This window comes from Crinia signifera, chromosome 7 (genome assembly GCF_055691185.1).
Source record: "Crinia signifera chromosome 7, ASM5569118v1, whole genome shotgun sequence".
In the NCBI taxonomy this organism is placed as follows: domain Eukaryota; kingdom Metazoa; phylum Chordata; class Amphibia; order Anura; family Myobatrachidae; genus Crinia; species Crinia signifera.
Window position 1 is genome coordinate 127,672,997 of NC_139223.1, and position 19,442 is coordinate 127,692,438.

General features: G+C 46.6%; 1 long non-coding RNA gene across 1 annotated transcript in view; it reads right to left on the bottom strand.

Annotated features, from left to right (window-relative positions):
* Nucleotides 1-17,342: 17,342 nt before the first annotated feature.
* LOC146020551 (uncharacterized) overlaps nt 17,343-19,442 on the bottom strand; it is a 117,392-nt gene continuing 115,292 nt past the window's right edge. The window contains exon 3 of the long non-coding RNA XR_014450809.1: nt 17,343-17,820. This is a non-coding gene — a long non-coding RNA (uncharacterized LOC146020551). The remainder of the gene's footprint in view (nt 17,821-19,442) is intronic.

Consider the following 19,442-nt stretch of genomic DNA (forward strand, 5'->3'; position numbering starts at 1 on the left):
GCCCTTCAGGGTATTATTATTGCACACAGGCAGGATGCATCATTTCTTGATATACTTATATACGGTACGTACACACCATGGGCATTACCCTGCAACCTGCCCTGGGTCCAAATCCCTTACTTACAGCCTATATCTGTATGTGTCAACTTCTGTCTGTCAGTGTCCCAGTTCTTATTGTGTAAGCTTCCATGTGTCAATGTCTGTCTGCATGTCCGTGTCTTTGTAGTAGCCTCTTTGAGTGTGTCAGCGTCTTTGTGTCTCAACATCCATGTTTTGGTGTCTGAATCTGTCCATGTAGTGCTGTGAGAGTGTTGGCATCTTTGTCAGCACCTTCATTGTTTGTCAGCATCTGTCTGTCAGTATCTCTTCCAGCTTCCATGTGTTAGTGTCTGTATGTGTGCCAGCATCTATGTGTGACTGCATCGTGTGTCAGTGTCTGTTTGTTTGTCAGCGTCCATCTGTTTGTGTGTGTCAGTGTCAACATCTATCTTTGTGTCAGCATATTTCTGTGTGTCAGCCTCCTTGTACTGTATCCATGTGTCAGTATCTGTCCATGTGGTGGTGTCAGAGTGTCAGCTTCTGTGTCAATGGCTGTGTGTCAGCATGTTAGCGTCTATCAGTATCTGTGTGTCAGTCTGTCTGCAAATTAGTGTCTATGTCAGAATTTGTGTATCAGTGTATATGTGTGTCAGTGGCTGTCTCTGTCAACATATGTGTCAGCATCACCACCCCAGTCTGCTTCACCACCCCTTTCATCTGAAGGACACGCCCCCTTTGATTGACTTGCGATGTGCACATTTTTTGGTGGTTCATAAAGTGTTAATAGTGGTAAAATCAGAAGGTTTTTATGTGCTAGAGGTAACACTGCACCCTGGCATCTTCTCACATCACTAACCGGTCGCATTGAAGTGAAATTGAGGTGGGCACATTCTCTCACTGGCTCCCATTCTCTTCAGTGGCATAGCTGGAGCATGCGGAAATAATCAGTGAACAATTTTGGATTTTTCTTTTTTTATTAACTGTTCTAGCACTTAAAAAAAGGCAGACAATGCAGTTCTCACCCTTTTCAAAATAAAAATGAAACTTTTTTTTTATGCGTGCTGTAATGTGTACTGGGCATAACGGCATGTGCTGTAATGTGTACTGGGCATAACGGCGCGTGCTGTAATGTGTACTGGGAATAACGGCGCGTGCTGTAATGTGTACTGGGCATAACGGCGCGTGCTGTAATGTGTACTGGGCATAACGGCGTGTGCTGTAATGTGTACTGGGCATAACGGTGTGTGCTGTAATGTGTACTGGGCATAACGGCGCGTGCTGTAATGTGTACTGGGAATAACGGCGCGTGCTGTAATGTGTACTGGGCATAACGGCGCGTGCTGTAATGTGTACTGGGAATAACGGCGCGTGCTGTATTGTGTACTGGGCATAACGGCGCGTGCTGTAATGTGTACTGGGCATAACGGCGTGTGCTGTAATGTGTACTGGGCATAACGGCGTGTGCTGTAATGTGTACTGGGCATAACGGCGCGTGCTGTAATGTGTACTGGGCATAACGGCGTGTGCTGTAATGTGTACTGGGCATAACGGCGTGTGCTGTAATGTGTACTGGGCATAACGGCGTGTGCTGTAATGTGTACTGGGCATAACGGCGTGTGCTGTAATGTGTACTGGGCATAACGGTGTGTGCTGTAATGTGTACTGGGCATTACGGTGTGTGCTGTAATGTGTACTGGGCATTACGGTGTGTGCTGTAATGTGTACTGGGCATAACGGCGTGTGCTGTAATGTGTACTGGGCATAACGGCGTGTGCTGTAATGTGTACTGGGCATAACGGCGTGTGCTGTAACGTGTACTGGGCATAACGGCGTGTGCTGTAATGTGTACTGGGCATAACGGTGTGTGCTGTAATGTGTACTGGGCATAACGGCGTGTGCTGTAATGTGTACTGGGCATAACGGCGCGTGCTGTAATGTGTACTGGGCATAACGGCGTGTGCTGTAATGTGTACTGGGCATAACGGCGCGTGTTGTAATGTGTACTGGGCATAACGGCATGTGCTGTAATGTGTATTGGGCATAACAGTGTGTGCTATAATGTGTGTTGGGCATAACGGTGTGTTGTATTGTGTACTGGGCATTACGGTGATGTGATCCTGGTTTGTGTATATACTGTAGTGTTTTTTGGCTCTTTCCAGAGAAAGGCAATGTCCAGTATCAACAGCCTGACGTTGAGATTGTGTAAAGTCAGGTTAGTGCCAGACAACCATGGGTCCATTCACATTTTAAAGTCTCACCAACAGACACAAGTTAATATTGATGAATCTGATATTCAGACACTTTTTAGACTTTAGTTTTACCTGTCAACAATGGCAGGTATTCAATGCGGCCGGCGAGGGGGTTAAACAGCGAGGATTGCAGAAAACCAGTGATCCTCGCTGTTTAACCCCCGCGCCGGCCGCTCGCTCTATTCAACGTTCTGGGGAAATCCTCGCCGTCACAGGAAGGTGAGAATTCCCCAAAACAGCGAGACCCGCGACTAATGCAGGAAACTCGCTGTATTTAGCCGCGAGTCTCGCTGGTTCAGGAGCCGCATACGCCAATTCCCCCTCACTCAAAAAATGGAGTGAGGGGGAATTGGCGTATGAGGTTGGCTGCGTTGAATACTGACAGGGTGAGTGGTGACAGCGAGCAGGAAGCTCTGCTCGCTGTCACCACTCGCCCACAGCATTGAATACCCCCCAATGTATCTAAGTATAGTGATGTGGTAATCCCGCCTACTGTTATGTTGGCTCCACCCATTATTGATTTGTTGCCGCCCACATGAGGCCACTTTCAGAAATATTCCAGGGCCACTTTTAGTCCCCAATCCGTCCCTGGGTAGAGGGACTAGCCTAGTCTTTTAATGTTCTATCTATCTATCTCTCTTACAGTTTAGCATTGAGCAGCAGGTTTATATATGTATGGCAAAATGTGACAAGTTCTAGTGAATGTAGCTTTCTAGTACATTGGTGAGTGTTAAGGCAGGAGAAGTGTGAGTGAGGCTCAAGTGTTGTTGGGAATTTTATACATACATTGGCAATTTTATCAGTCACATATTCTGTAGTGTAAGCCACTGTGTGTGTGTGTGTGTGTGTGTGTGTGTGTGTGTGTGTGTGTGTGTGTGTGTGTGTGGCACCATCATAGGTTTTTTTTTTTCATTTGAAACACTAATGCCTATGTAATTGTTTGTATGTATGATTTATCATGCTGTAGGTACTTAGGATTGACTGTACAATGTCTACCTGAATAGCATAATTAATGTTGAACCCCCTTTAACATGCCCACAGATGACCAGAGGGAAGAAGGCGAGGGTGTGAGAGGGGCCCTCCTAAGGCTGCGCCATCACCTGCTGATCCTGGCTGCGGATGTGCATGACCTATGTGACCTGCTGCTTTATTTTTATTTTTTTATTTTGTATTTAAATAAATAAATGTTTTGTTGAAAGTTAGAAGTGGTCTGTGTGTTATTGTATTATTTTACAGTATAGGTATAAATAGTGATGTTTATTTATGTAAGGTGCAAAAGGTATATACAGTATATAGATGGGTTCATAGCATACAAGTGGTTGAAAGTGAAGGGTAATGTAAAGATGTACATAGTGTGTTGATGGGTATGTGTGTGTGTGTGTGTTTGGATTTGACAAATAATTTGTGATCATTAGTGATGTAATTTGCATATATAACAAAGGGAAAAGAAAGAATGTTTTGACCTTTGCATGATGTAAGGGTTAATCTAAAGTGGCAGTAAAGTGTTTAATTATCTATTTGAGAAATAATAGATGCCCATTAAAATCAATCCCTATTTAGGGCCTTATTCTGATCGGTGCGGACTTTTCCGCATTCTTTCGGATGGCGTTTTTTAGCCGTCTGCGCATGCGTGGAGAACGCGACGCGCATGTGCCACGCATGGTCTCCGTACTTGTTCTCACTAATCCCGTACAGAACTGTGCACCGCATACATTCGGGCAATAGGGGTGTGTTATGGGCGTCATGCGGAAAGACACAGGGGCGTAGTTTCAAAGTGGGCTAAACTGGGCGGAAACATGGGCGGACACGGGGGAGTACACATATATTGGTAGGCGTGCATTCGGACAGCACGCCGAATGCACGCGAACAAAAAGGGAAGAAATGTGCGGTGTCCAAAAGGTTACTTTTGCTTTGCGGACACCACTCGGTCATGCGCTAGGCAATCGGAACGCCTAATCAGGACGGACGCACCTCAACCAATGTCACCTGAACCCAATACAATCACATACTTTACCCATGACTTGTTAATTACACGCTTCTCACTGCTACAATTGGAAGCATTGCAGCTTAAAGGGAACATTACATGCTGCACTTGTCACACACTTTAACACTGCAAATAATGCACACAACTTAATAATATTAATACTAATACACATGCCACTTCTGCATGTCTAAATTAATACAGACATTTGTGGGGCCAAAATAACATTTATTAAACAAACTTTGCCAATAATTGAAAATACATAACAAAACAAATGGTACCATACCAGGACAAAAATTACATAATAAATAATAAATAGCCACAGCAGAATCATTGGGAACACATTAGGTGGCTTCACAACAAAAGTACAGCACCAACACTTCAAGTACAGCACACTGAAACAGGGCAACAGAGGAACCAAACATGACATTTGAACCGCGGGCAAAAGTGGTGACCCTGGGCACGGATTTGGACACAGGATGCTGACACACACAGCTCAATGGAAGATTTGGGAAGACATAACGGAGGAGATTAATGGGGACACAAGTTCATTTGCGAGCACGTTTGCCCCTGGCAGGCTCCTTGCCACGTGCAGCAGCTCTTCTGCCTCGTCCACGGCCAGAGTCAGATGGTGGCTCATGTGGAGCACGTGCTGGTGAGGGGGTGGATCTTCTTCCCCCTCTGGCAGCAGGGAGTGATGAGGTTGGTAATGCACCCGAAGCGGGTGACATTAGGGCCCTATTGCTGTTAACTAGCTCCACCATAAGTTCATTATGGCGGAGGAGGAGGTCGTTTTGCCGCAGGGCTTGATCAGCCAGCACCTGCAGGCTACCAGCAATAGCTTGGTGGCTGCCAGCCATAGCTTGCTGGCTGGCACTCATAGCCTGCAGGCTCTCAGCAATACTCTGCTGGCTGGTGGTCAAACCCTGCAGCACCTCCTCGGCCCTACGCACCCGCTCGAATGCCGACTCTCCCTGCTGCACAATACTATCCAGCACACGGCCCCACATGGACAATTCAGCCGCAGACAATCTTGGCAGCTGCTGCACGGGCCTGCTACTGGGGCCAGGTGGCACAGACTCCACAACCTCCTCAAGAGAATCTTGACCAAGCGGTGGCGATGCTGTTGAACAAGACAATTCAAATTACCACACATTCCATGCAACATTTAAAACATCTACTTATGGCCTGGCAAATAATTACCTTCAAGAGTAGAAGCCATCACTTCCGCTGGGGACTCGCTGTCTATAGTGCTCACCCCCCGGACCTCCTCCACTGCTATACAGCACTGGGCCATCTCTTCCAGGGGGGTGAGCTCCAGCTTGCCAGGCATGGGGCCAGCCCCAGAGGTCTGGCTGTGTTGCCACCGCTCGGTCAATTTCTTCTTGAGGTTGCCTTTGAAGTCGTGCCACCTGCAATCAAAGTGTACATATTAATACATGTAACTCCTCATGTTTGCTGTAGCACCCATTGCAATCTGAAACATAATACAACATGTGCCTACTGACACCAAACGTACTTATATTCTTTTTTCAAACCAATCCTTAGAAGATACAAAAACAGTCACCCTCCAATAACTATCAATTCAATGTCATGGCCTACATGTCTGTGCGTCCAAGCAACGTGAACACCCATTGGCCAACTCCATCTAATATTGAATGTAAACATTACTGGACTTGCCCTACTCCAATTTTACACACATGTACTTGCCTCTTCTTAACGTGCTCCGTCTGACGAACTTGTGGAGCCACTGCATTAATCTCCGCCGTTATCTCCTCCCAGATCTTCCATCTCCTTGTGTGTGTCAACTTCACCGCAGGACACTCAATTAAATCACGTGCCCGGGTCACCAGGATGTCAAGCTCCCGCGGTTCAAATGCCATGTTTCGTGTTGTTGGTTCCCGTGTTGCCCCACTGCGGGCACGGGCACTGCCACGGCCACGGGCACCGGTTGCTGTACCTGAAGTGCTGGGCTGGCTACTCTGTTGGGAAGCCACCTGCTGGGTTCCCAATGATTCTGCTGAGGATGGCCCAGCTGCTGATTGGCCTGATGTTGATGGGCCAGCTCGGTCCTCTGGGTTGAGGGGTACATATGTGGTGTTGGCCTCCATGCGTGCCAAGAGATTCTGCACCACCTGGTCTTCCTCTGAGCCTGAGCCTGGCATGTTAGCAACAACTGTTTGCCTTTCTAGGTCAACTTTAAATACTATTTCTGTAATTGGCGTTAATCAGCTGCAACCTGCGTTCCATACGGCCGCGTCCCGTACGCCAGCGTCAACCGTGCGGCGCATACGTCCCGCCCCTTGGTGTAGAGAAATATTTCCAAAAACCTGGCAAACTCAGTAAGTCAGATTTATTTGCAAAATGCAGATTCCAACACCAATGACCAAATACAACTGAGGTCATACATGCAATGTATATTTGAATGTACTTCTGTACTGTGCACTTGTTTGCTATGTAGTACAACTGACACTACCCATTCCATATGTCAATCCAGTCCACCACTTAGCCACAAGTAATCAGTGCTAGCATCCAAATCACATGTGAAAGCACTCCAAATTCAGGCTGGATGCTAGCTACTTTTCATTCCACCTCTGTAGTAGGGGCCAGTAGAAGGTAAGTGTACACATGGCAGCATGGGCTAATTTTTGGAAAAGGTCTGCCACTATTTGCTATGTTTCTGTTGCATAGCTTTCATTATAAAATAGCTGTTTACTACCTTGTTGAGTTAGGTGTTAGTGTCTAGTGATGCAGACTATTTCACCTGGTGCTTATACCCATGTTTGGTGAATGTTATAGATTATATATAATGTGTTTACATCTTAGTTTAGACTGTGTGTTTAGGATGGGGGTGCGATGCAATGGGTTAGCCGTCTGTTCGGGCGCATACACGCTGTTAGTGTACAAATGAACAATAAAGTTAATACCAAATATCACTCTGACCAACCAATGACAGCACATGATTGTATGATTTGTGCCATTGCTAAAATGGCTGCCTACCAGCGAGCACAGCCCTTCTCCACTGCGGAGCTGATGTCGCTGGTGGCAGTGATGGAGAGGAGACTGGGGCAGGCAGGCCCCTTTATCACCAATCGGGATAGGCGCCGCATATTCGCCCGCACTCATGTACGGAGGACCATCGCCCAACTGGAGAGGCGATGGTCCGACCTGCGGAGGCGGGAGCCGGAGCGTCTGCAGGCTCTGAGGCGGCGTCTGCAACGCTGTAAGTATTTTGTGCAAATACATATAATTGACAGAGGCCAGGATTTGGTCTGCTTCACAATTTTTAAAATGGAGATGAACAAACAGGCAGCCAATCAGCTCCTACCTGGCCTTTTACAACTACAGTCTGTGACATGACAGGAAGGATGTGATTGGCTGCGTGTTTATCACTCTACATTGTATCACTTTTGAAGGCTAGTGCATCTAGCCCATTGAGTGTTTGCATTTTAACATTATTTAATATTAATATTACATGAGGTCAATTGGGAGTTTATGACATAGAAAAGCCATATACTATATGTGTGATATATAACACATATATATTGTGGTTATGAGATGTACTTGTTAGAGTTATTTCAATGTGAAATGACACTCACCCATTTTGTATGTTTAACCCACAGCACGGGAGAGAGCAAGACAGGCCCGTCAGGAGGCCCAGGAGGTGGCCAGTGCGGAGGCCACAGAGGAGGTGGCCAATGAGGAGGCCACAGAGGAGGTGGCCAATGAGGAGATGGCCATTGAGGAGCCCAGACAAGCGGGGGCCATTGACGAGGAGTCACAGGACCAGAGCTATGTGACAGAGGAGGATACAGAGGAGGCACAGGAGGTCGGGCAGGAGGTGGAAGTGGAGGAGGAGGAGGTGCCCCTACCCCTGGAGGATGTTCCACCACCTCCCAATGTGGAGGAGGACGACCTGGTCGAGCTGCCTGCCAGGGGTAAGTAGACATAATGCTTCATTAGTGAGTTAGGTACAGGTTGTTATGTCGCACAGCTGATTCAATTTTCCTATAATATAGTAAAGAGTAGTCCCAAAAAATGGAAAACAACAGACACACTTTGGTCTTATAGGCCCATGCTGCTAACGTGCAATCTGGATGCTCATGTAGGTGATGAGTGTTAATTTATGGATGCTCTTTGTATAGAAGCAACAAAAACACTTCAATGGAATATGGGCAGGCCTGATTTATACTGGAGTCCCATGTGGGCAGTTTGCATGGGCCCCCCTCTAGCCAGTGTGCCCGTGTTGTTGTCATGTATTTTTGTAAGGGAATATGTATGATGGATTGAGCTTAGAAATTGTTAGTTGGATGGAAGCGGATTAGTTCTGCCCTTTCACCTATGTGTCAAATGTGACAAGGAATCATGAAGTAATGGGCAGAGGAAGTAGCCGAGCATTTTCCTGTGGTATCTATTCTATCTATTCTATCTATCTATCTATCTAGCTCTCATGCAGTTTAGCTATTAAGCAGTAACATGCAGGTATATATGTATGGGTCAATGTGGCATGTTGTAGTGGGTGTATGTTTTGAGTTGAGTGAGGAGTCTTTGGCCAGGACAAGTGTGAGTGATCCTCAAGTGTGGTTGTGTTTTTGATATATAGATTGTGAAATGTATATGTCACACAAGTGTGTGGGTGTGGTGGCAGCATCATGATCATATATTTGATGACATAACATACAAGAGTGGATAAGGTTTTTTTGGTATGTATGATTTCGCATGGTGTAGGTCATGGGTCTTCAACCTTTGGCCCTCCAGATGTTGTGAAACTACATGTTCCAACATGCATTGCCACATTTGTTCCTATAAGAGCATGCCAAAAAACCTCAGGGCATGCTGGGACATGTAGTTCCACAACATCTGGAGGACCACAGGTTGAAGACCTGTGGTGTAGGTACTTAGGATTGACTGTACAAGGTGTACGTGAGTAGCATAATTAATGTTGTACCCCCTTTTTTCATGCACACAGATTACCAGGAGCCACCCCAGGGAGTGAGAGGGGCTCTCATGAGGTTGAGAGAGGACCTGAGGCGGATGACGGCCCATGTGGAGGACCTCTGTGTCCTGCTGCTGGACCAGTGATAGGGGTCCTTTTGTTTTTTTGGGGAATTTAATAATTTGAATTTTTGAATAAAAGTTTGCACTTGTTTAAGAAGTTGTCTGTGTGTTATTTTAGTCTTTAACATTAAAAGTATAAAAAGCTTTTAACACACAAACATGTGGATGTTTAGATATGTACACAGCAAAAGGGTAGATAACATTTTTATCCCCATAGGGAATGTTAGGGTTAATGTATAGTGCTTGTAAGTGTTTAAGGATCAATTAGCTAAATAACAGATGACCAGGAGCAACAATCTGTTCTCAAAGTGGTTTGCTAATTGCATAAGTGTGTCATGTGATCTATGTGGGAACTCTGATAACAGTAGTCTTGTTGTATGCGGAAGTACACCGCATCTGTGCGTAGTGGCCGGTTCGCGTCCGTTCTGACGCGGGAAGGCCGTGCATACGCGGTCAGACCGTGCAGAATCGGAGTGTTTCCCCCGCACACGCATGGTTTATATGTCGTCCGTATACACGCCCTGTTCTTACAGAGTGAGTCCGTCCGAATGCGGAGGACACGTGGGCGTTTCTACGGACGATGGCCGCACGCTGCCGCACAGCGATGCGTGCGGGCCGCACCGAAAGAATTCGGGAATATCCGCACCGATCAGAATAAGGGCCTTAATGAGGTAGCCTAATTGCATAAGTGTGTCATGTGTGTGATGTATGAGTTCCGATGATAGTAGTATGTTTTGCGTTAATACACCGCATCGGTGCGTACGGCCAGGTTCCCGTCCGTTCTGACGCTGTAAGACCGTGCAGATGCTGTAAGTCCGTGCAGAATATGTGTGTGTCCACCGCACACGCAAGGTTTGGATGTCGTCCGTAAACACGCCCTCTTCTTAAAGTGTGAGTCCGTCCGAATGCGGAGGACCGGTGGGCGTTTCTTCGTACGATGTCCGCACAGCGTGGCGTGCGGACCGCTCCGAAAGATTTCGGAAATGTACGCATCAACCAGAATAACCTCCTAAGTGTTTGGTCAAGTCCAAAATGGAGCGGGATTCCAAATCTGCGCAGGAGACTGGAGGTGGTCCCCCATATATAGGCACCTTCTTTGAATATGAGGATCCCAAAAAAAGGGATTTTTGTAAGAACTTACCGTTCGAATCCCTTTCTCTGATATGGTCCTGGTGACACAGCTTCACATTGGGATGTAGGAGGGTCCGCAGGAGCCAGGCACCTATCCTAAAGCTTTTGGAGGGTAGGCTCCTCCCCTACTGCATCCCAGATTCCTCAGTTCAATCTTTCAAAGCCACTGGAATACATTAACTCAGTACAACACCTGCACATATCATATGCACAATTTTAAATTTAACTTTTCAACCAATTATAACATGAAACATCATGAACACTGGCATACTTACTGAGCGTAAGGGAGGGATCGCTGTGTCACCAGGACCATATCAGAGAAAGGGATTCGAACGGTAAGTTCTTACAAAAATCCCTTTTTCTCTTTCAATGGTCCTGGTGACACAGCTTCACATTGGGACGTTCCAGAGCCGGTCCTTTTGGGTGGGTACGCTCAGGTCTGCAGTTCTCATCACTGCTCGCCCGAATGATGCGTCCACCGACGCGAACTCATGGAACCTATTGAATTTGGCAAAAGTATGAACAGATGACCAAATGGCAGCCCTGCAAACCTGCTCAGCTGTTGCCCCAAGTCGAACCGCCCAAGAGGTGGTAACCGACCTGGTGGTATGCGCATTAATCCTGGCCGGTACAGGCCTACCAACTTTAGCATATGCAAACGCAATAACAGAGCGCAACCACCTAGCAATGGTCTGCTTAGAAGCAGCCCAACCAATTTTGTGTATGTCATACAAAACCAGTAAAGTATCAGTCTTTCTGACACTCTTAACTCTGTCCACCTAAACGCGCAAGACGCGCACAACATCCAAATTCCTCAATTTGTCCCTTTTCCTAGAACCCTCTGGGGGTTGAAACACAGGCAGAACCATCTCCTGATTTAGATGAAAAGCAGAGACTACTTTTGTTAAAAATCTTGGGGTACTGTCCGAAAGACAGCCCTATCATCATGACATATAAGGGAGGGAGACTTGTAGAACAAAGCTCCCAACTCCAATACTCTTTTTTTTTTTTTTCTCTGACGCCACCGCCAACAAAATACCAGCTTCCCTGTAAGGAAACTAAGGTCAGCCAACCTTAACGGCTCAAAAGGCGCCTTTTTAAGGTACTCCAGAACCAGAGATAATTCCCCTGGCGCTACTGGTTGCTTGTAGGGAGGGTTCAATAGAGAAAACCCCCTGCAGGAAGGTCTGACTTCCAGTATTAATGCAACCCTTCTTCGGAAAGAAATTGACAAGGCCGAGATATGTACTTTGAGTTACTGAAGGCTTAACCCAGAGGAAAGTCCATTCTGTAAAAAACTCCAACAATTTTAGCCACTTTAAATCGGGATGTGTGTGATTTCTATCTTTCACACCATCGAATATAGGTCTTCCAGACCCTATAATAATTTTCAGAAGACTCTCTGGCTTTAATCATCGTGTTAACCACCACCTCTGAGAATCCTATATTCCTCAAAATGGCGGTTTCAACTGTCAGGCCATCAAAATTAATCAAGCTGAATCCAGATAGTTAAACGGTCCTTGTCTTAGACGGTCTGACCTCAGAGGTAGACGCCATGAGTCCACAGAGAATTTCTGAAGCCTCGAGTACTAGGACCTCCTTGGCCAATCTGGGGCCACTAAAATTACTGGAATTGTCAGGGCCTGTATCTTTTTCAACACTCTTGCCAGCATTGGAACTGGTGGAAAAACATAAAGAGAATTCCCCTCCCAGGGGATAGACATGGCATCCACCGCTTCTGCCAGTGGATCCCTCATCCTGGCATAAAACCTGGGTACCTGATGGATGAATCTGGATGCCATCAGGTCCCCCTCCAAGGTTCCCCACCTCCATGTAATCTGGTGGAATACTTGTGGGTTCAGGCTCCATTTCCCTTCCATCAGCTCCTTCCTGCTCAGGAAGTCGGCCTCTATATTCTCCATTCCTGGTATAAATATTGCTGATAATGCTGGAACATTCTGTTCCGCCCACAAGAAGATTCGGGACACCTCCCACATAGCCAGCTTGCTGCGTGTGCCTCCCTGGTGGTTCAGATAAGCCACAGCTGTGGCGTTGTCAGTCTGAATCCTTAAAGGGAGCCTCTGCAACCTGTCTCCCGCTAGAGAAAACACTTTCCACACAGCTCTCAGTTTCAAGATACTGATCGGTAAGGCAGATTCCTATGGAGTCCACAAACTCTGCAGACGCAGGTCCAAGACTACTGCCCCCCCAGCCCCTGAGACTGGCGTCGGTAGTGACTACCAGCCAGCTCCAGGACTGCAGTGACCAACCCCACTGAAGGGAGTCCACGTCTGTCCACTATTTCAGGGAGGCTCGAGTTTCCGAAGACAGCACTATCTGTTCAGATTTCATGGTCTGTGTGATTCCTGACCAAGCCTTCAAAATATTCTCACTGGAACACCCGAGAGTGGAACCTGGCAAACTGCCGCGTCTCGAAAGACGCCACCATCTTCCCAGCAGCTTGAGGCACCTCCATACTGATGTGCTCCGAGAGCTGAGAATCTCCTGGACTAAGGCAACCAGATCCCTGGCCTTTGCCTCCAGTAAAAATACCCGATGTAGATGGGTAACCCGAATGACCCCCAAGAATTGGAGTCTCTGTGACGGCACCAACTGAGACTTTTGTAAGTTTAAAAACAAGCCGTGAGCCTGCCAAAAACCCAATGGCTTTTGCCAAGTGACTCTTCAACATGTCTGCTGACTCCGCTCTGAACAGCAGGTCGTCCAAATATGGGATCACGGTGTTTCCCCTCAGTCGAAGCACAGCCGCCATTACAGACATTATCTTGGTGAATACCCTTGGCGCTGAGGCCAGGCTGAAGTGCAACGCCTGGAATTGCAAGTGTATGGTCTCCTATCTCAATAGGGCCTGATGTCCTGGATGAACAGGAACATGAAGGTACGCGTCCTGGACATCCATGAACGCCAAAAATTCTCCCTGGTCCAGGCTTCACAGCACTGACCATAGAGACTCCATTTTGAAATGGTCTACCCACAAATGGATAATTAACGACTTTAAATTGAGAATCGGTCTGAAAGACCCGTCTGGTTTGGACACCCGACACAGTGGAATAAAAGCCTTTTTTCCATTCCGCTCTGGGGACCGGGATCACCACACCCTTCTCTAAAAAAGAATGAGCCGCTCCCAAGGGAGCTGTACGGAGCCGAGCCCCTTTTGGTATTGGCGTGGGAATGAATCTTCTTGGAAGAAGACCCTTGAAGGGAATTCTGTAACCCTGGGTTGTAATTTCTAACACCCAAGAATCCCGGTCTAACAATGCCCATGCGTCTTTGAACAGTGTCAGATGTCCCCCCATCTAGACCACCGCCGGGCAAAACCCTTGGCAGTCATGCAGATGGTTTGTCCTCTTCTTTGTGTTTTGGTTTCTTATTTTTGAAAGGAACCAAATTTAGACTTTAGGACCTTTCCCCTGAAGGGCTGCCCTCAGAAAGACGCACCTCCTCTAAGGGAGGGCCGCAAGGCTGGCCTGAAAGCAGAAACCTTGATGTCTGCTTGGCTGCAGGGACTGGCAGGAAACTACTTTTGCCACCTGTGGCCTGCTTAATAACCTCTTCCAGTTCAGAAGCAAATAACAGCTTTCCTTTAAAAGCTATTGTCTCTAAGGCTTTCTTAGACACATTATCTGCCTCCCAAGCCTTAAGCCAGAGGACTCTCCTGTCATTTACAGACACTGTGGAAACTCTGGCAGCCATTTTGAGAGCTTCCTCTCAGACTTCAATACATGCTCTGCAGCCGTTTTTAAGCTTCTCTGCAAGCAAAAACACACAAGGGTCAACGTGTAAAATAGTGCACAAATTTCTGGCCCACACGATCATGGCCTTAGAGACCCAGGCTGAAATCATCAGAGGGCGTAGGGTGTATCCCACCCCTTAAAATAATGCTTTGAGGTTACCCTCCAGCTTTTAGTCTGCGGGGTCCTTAAACGCTGCTACCCCTTGTACTGGTAGCACAGTGGCTCCACCTGAGGTCTTGATACACGTGTCACAGAAGCATCTACCACTGGGACCTTTTTTCCAGAGGTCAGCATGCGCCTCAGGCATGGGGTACAGGCTTAGAGATCTTTTAAGTATCTGAAGCCTTTTATCAGGGGTTTTTTAGGCCCCTTTGCAGGGAGATATCAGAATCTTTACGCTGTCTCATAAAAAACAACCTTTGCAGGAGTTTATCCTTCACAGACAAATTTAATGCCTGTTTAACAGCATTAATAAAATCCTCTACCCCTGAGGCTGAGGACTCTTCAGAAATATCACCCTGGTTTGGTTCTGTGTAGTCTCCTACCTCATCAGCAGCTAATAATGGCTCTGAATAAGACCTTTTAGGTGTCCCCACAGAATAACCATAAAACTTGTGCAACAAGTAATTTAAACCTGCTGATTCCCATAGCAGTATCCTGCATGACCAGTAATAAATCAGGATCTGTCTGGGTCCGAGGCACAGAGCTAGGGGACTGCTGAGAGAATGGCAATGGTCTAGGGAAATTACCAGCCATCACTCTGCCTGTCCAGTAATGCACCAAAGCATTTTCAGACCTGCCTAGGGCTTGGCCCATGCAAGTTCCGATGTACTACCCTCTGGAGTTCACTCCCCATGGGTTTCACAGCAGCGCATATAAATACATAAGCCCCCCTCAGGGACAATTCTCAGTGTACAACCACTGCAAGCGCTCAATGCATTTGAGGCTCCCTCCCCCAAGACCACAGGCTGTTGCTCAGACCTGATGTTCTCAATTAACACAGTCCCAGCATTAAATGTACAAACATTATATACAGAACCAATATACTCAGTTCACTTAGCTTTCTGTAGTCTTCAGAATGGGGAGAGCGATGCCCAGGAAATCCAATCACTCTGTCAGGATCTGTAAGCCAGCTCAGCTCCGCTGCAAGCGTTCTGAATGGCGCCAAAACAGAGTGAGGGAAGGGATCAAGTCCCTGCTGCTGCGGGGTCTGTGACTTTTGGCGCCAACTACCCCCAGACAGCCGCTCCCATTGTAGGATCTCCTTGTTCCAGTATTTCCCCCTCAGCTGGGGACCACTCGGAACATGCCTGTAACAACACTGCTGTCCTCTCGTATCAGGAGCTCAGTGTGTAAGCTCCGCATAAAATGGCCGCCGCCATCACGGAGCGCCTGTCCCCCATGATCCCCACCTAGCGTGAAGCCGGTTTCAGAGCGCTCCGGAGCCCAGGCAGCTTCTTAAAAGAAGCTGTAAGCGCTGCACAGGGAGGCCAGACAGCGTCTCCCATGTGCACAGTGAGCTGACAGGACGCGCTTCTGTCAGCTCCTGCTGCGCTAGCAGTGTGAAGATTCACTAATGAGAATCCTCACACTGTGCCTACCTAGCTAGTGTAAAAGTTAATAAAATAATAAAAACCCTAACTAGCTCTACTCCTTCGGCTGCTCCGGCAGCCCTTTAGAATAGCACCCACTCCAGTGGGCACCTAACACGAACTGAGGAATCTGGGATGCAGTAGGGGAGGAGCCTACCCTCCAAAAGCTTTAGGATAGGTGCCTGGCTCCTGCGGACCCTCCTACATCCCAATGTGAAGCTGTGTCACCAGGACCATTGAAAGAGAAAAGTACTCAACCCCCCTGAGGCCGGCTTGTGTCATGGACTTCGATGCCCCCTGGCCTGGTGAGTACTGTACGAACACAAATGTACATGTAATGTTTTGATGCTATACATTAATGTAACGGTTTTTCATTTATGATTTTTAAAGAAAAAAAAATTGGGGTACTTGTTTCCTTGCACGGCGCCACCAATTTTAATTGTATGCAATCGGGTTGCAAAAATCGGGTCAATCGCATCGCATGCAACCAAATTGCATGCGATGCGATTGACCTGACTGACCCGATTTTTTACTTTTGAACCAATGTTAAATGGTCCCTGAGACTCGATTTTACATTTGGCCCCAATGTTAAATGCCCCCCAGACCCCATTTTTCATTGTATGCCCCCCCATTGTCAACGCCATGCCAGGATCATCGTGAACCCGAAGCATGGCGGGCGCAGCATGCCCGCGAGGGGCGGCGGTACGCTTCCTCCGACCTTTTCATACCCCCACTATCCGCGTCGCCGTGGAGTTGAACTTATATAGTGTGGGGAGTACAGCGAGCCACCGAGCCCGAAGCGTGGCGAGCGCAGCGGGCCCCGCGAGGGGACGCGCATTACTTCAGACGTATTACGCGTCCCCTCGTGGGGCTCGCTGCACTCGCCACAATATAGAAAATCAACTTCACGCCAACGTGGATAGTGGGGGTATGAAAAGGTCGGAGGACGCATACCGCCGTCCCTCGCGGGCTCGCTGCGCTCGCCATGCTTCGGGTTGGCGTTCATCGTGGGGTGGCGTTAACAATGGGGGGGGGGGGGCATTTGACATAGAAATTACCCATCAGGGTGGTTATACAATCAAAAATTGGGTATTGGTGGGGGGGGGGCATTTACCATTGGTTCCTATGTAAAATCTGGTCCATCGCATTGATCGCATTGTATGCCATTATAATGGCATACAATGGACCTGATTTTACATAGGAATTTAACATTACATACAATGCTTACAATGTTAAATTGGGTCGGTCGCATCGCATGCCATTGTAATGGCATGCGATGAACCCGATTTTACATTTGTCGGGAAACCTCAAAAAAAGCCAGAAATTCGGGTCCATTGGGTCCCATCGCATACCTTAAGTTAAGGTATGCGATGGGACCATATGGGCGCCGTGCTAGGAAACAAGTACCAAAATTTGTTTCCAAATCCAATTGTTTGGCACAGTGCATTTCATATGTAGCTGTTTTGTTACTTGTGTCCTTTTGGTTTTTGGTGCTATAAACGCATTTATATTTTTCCAATTATCCTCCAAAGTGAAAATTAGTCATTTAAATCGTGCATACATTATTTCAAGTACAGAAATATTGTTTTGGTTTATAACTAATGTCTATGCAATAATCACTTGTGCTAAACATTATACATGTATTCATGGAAAAACCACTGTTAACAAAGTGGCCACAATAAACATTTATCAACCTTTAAAATGCAGACATATGTATGTGAATCCAACAGTCATTGCATAATGCACCGGTTTCTGAACAGGCCCAAATCCCACCGAAAGCACCCCTCTGCAGAGACTGATCCAGATAATGTTCACGGGGCAGGTAAATGTCTACAATTCTGCATAAACAAATATTTTTGGGTTTTGTTTTGCTTATTGTGTCTATACATTTTTAGGCCCTTCACAACAGTGCATGCCACCAGAGACGCTCTCTACATTGCAGGATTTTCCACCTGAGTTGCTCCTGGAATCACCACACCTGCCAGAAGCACCATCTCCACAACAGCAAGGTCGCCCTACAATACAAATACACAACACAACATATTACACATGCATAAACATGTTTTAACATTATTTTAGACTTACGGAGTTCTGTTTTTTTTCACACAAAAAACGTAACTAATCAAGGTCAGTATGGCTTGATTTTTCTTTTTTATTTAAATACATTTTTATGTAAAATTGAAACCATGGAAAAGCATACGAAAATTTGCAAAGTAAACACACATGGATTAACCTCTTCAGTGGCACTTCTGAGAAATTTCCAGTTATGCTCCAGTGCGCAGACTGTCAAACCCAAAGATTATCGGGAGTGCCACTGCCTGTGCTCCCTCTGCCGGGCAGCACCGCTGAGATCAGCGCTCAGCTTCAGCAGCTGCTGCCCAGCCCTGCCTCCTTACCCCGGCTGTGTGCAGAGTGACCTTGTAATGTCACGCCGCACACAGCCGGGTTGCCGGGGGCAGAGAGTTACAGTGGTGGGTTTTTTTAGAGAGTGGGGAGCGCACCCTAAAAAAAAACAACCACTGAAGGGGTTAATCCTTAAAATGAAATTGGAAAAAAATCCATTTGTAAAGGGCCATCCAAACTAAAATGAAAGAAAATATTTGTTTTGTATTTGTTTCTACATGACCATTGTAAAAATATGATTTACAAAATATTAAACGCTCAATACCCTTTATAAATAAGTACACCTTATTTGGAATACTTGCTGCTTGAAGAAGCATCTATGAGGTTGAGAGATACTCGTCCATTCAGCTTGACCTTCAGAATATGGGCATCTTGTTGTTGAATATAGAATGTCAAAAATATATATATATGAAAAAAAACATTTTAAAAACATTACTTTGAACATTTTAATGGCATTTATGTGGCTTTTAAAAATAAAAATGGTTCTCTAATTTAAAATTGCTTGAGATTTGAATTGGCAACATATATGAAAAAATAAACAGAGTATATTGGTTGGTTGCCTAAATCAACAATAAAACAACAAAACAGTCCACACATATATTTTTAAAAAACATATTTTCACCTGAGCATTAATTTATAAACTAAACTAGACTCTATTTGGACCTTAAGGGGGGGTATGCAATGTGGGATCACGGCTGTCGATACCCGCCGACAAACATGATCCAGGCCCGTTTGCGGTCAGATGGACCGCATAACGACAGACGGGATTCAATGTCCCGCCTGCCGATGGGCGCAAAAACAGCCGCGGATTGTCGATCTACGGCCCGGATAATGACAATCCACGGCCGTTATCGGCAGAATGGGCCCGACAGCTTTTGAAGTCAGGCCCACTCTGCCATGATCCTGCATCAATGCTGTCATTAATGACAGCATTGAATAGGGAGCCGCCGCTATTTCCCATGTCGGAAATAGCGGCAGCAGATTGCATACCCCCCAATGTATGTTTTGTACACTAAATAAATTATAACTTATTTAGAGGAACTACTGTAATGTCAGCAGGTGAGCCGCTTGAGCCGGACAAGAGGAGGAGACGTTTATTATTATAAACCTATAGTGCCTACACCTCCATCAACACCTCCTCCCCAGCCTGCCCAAGCACCGCAATTCAGTCCCGAGCCCACTGATCAGGTTCTTGGGGCAGAATGACTCATCAATTTTCTGACACAACAGGCAG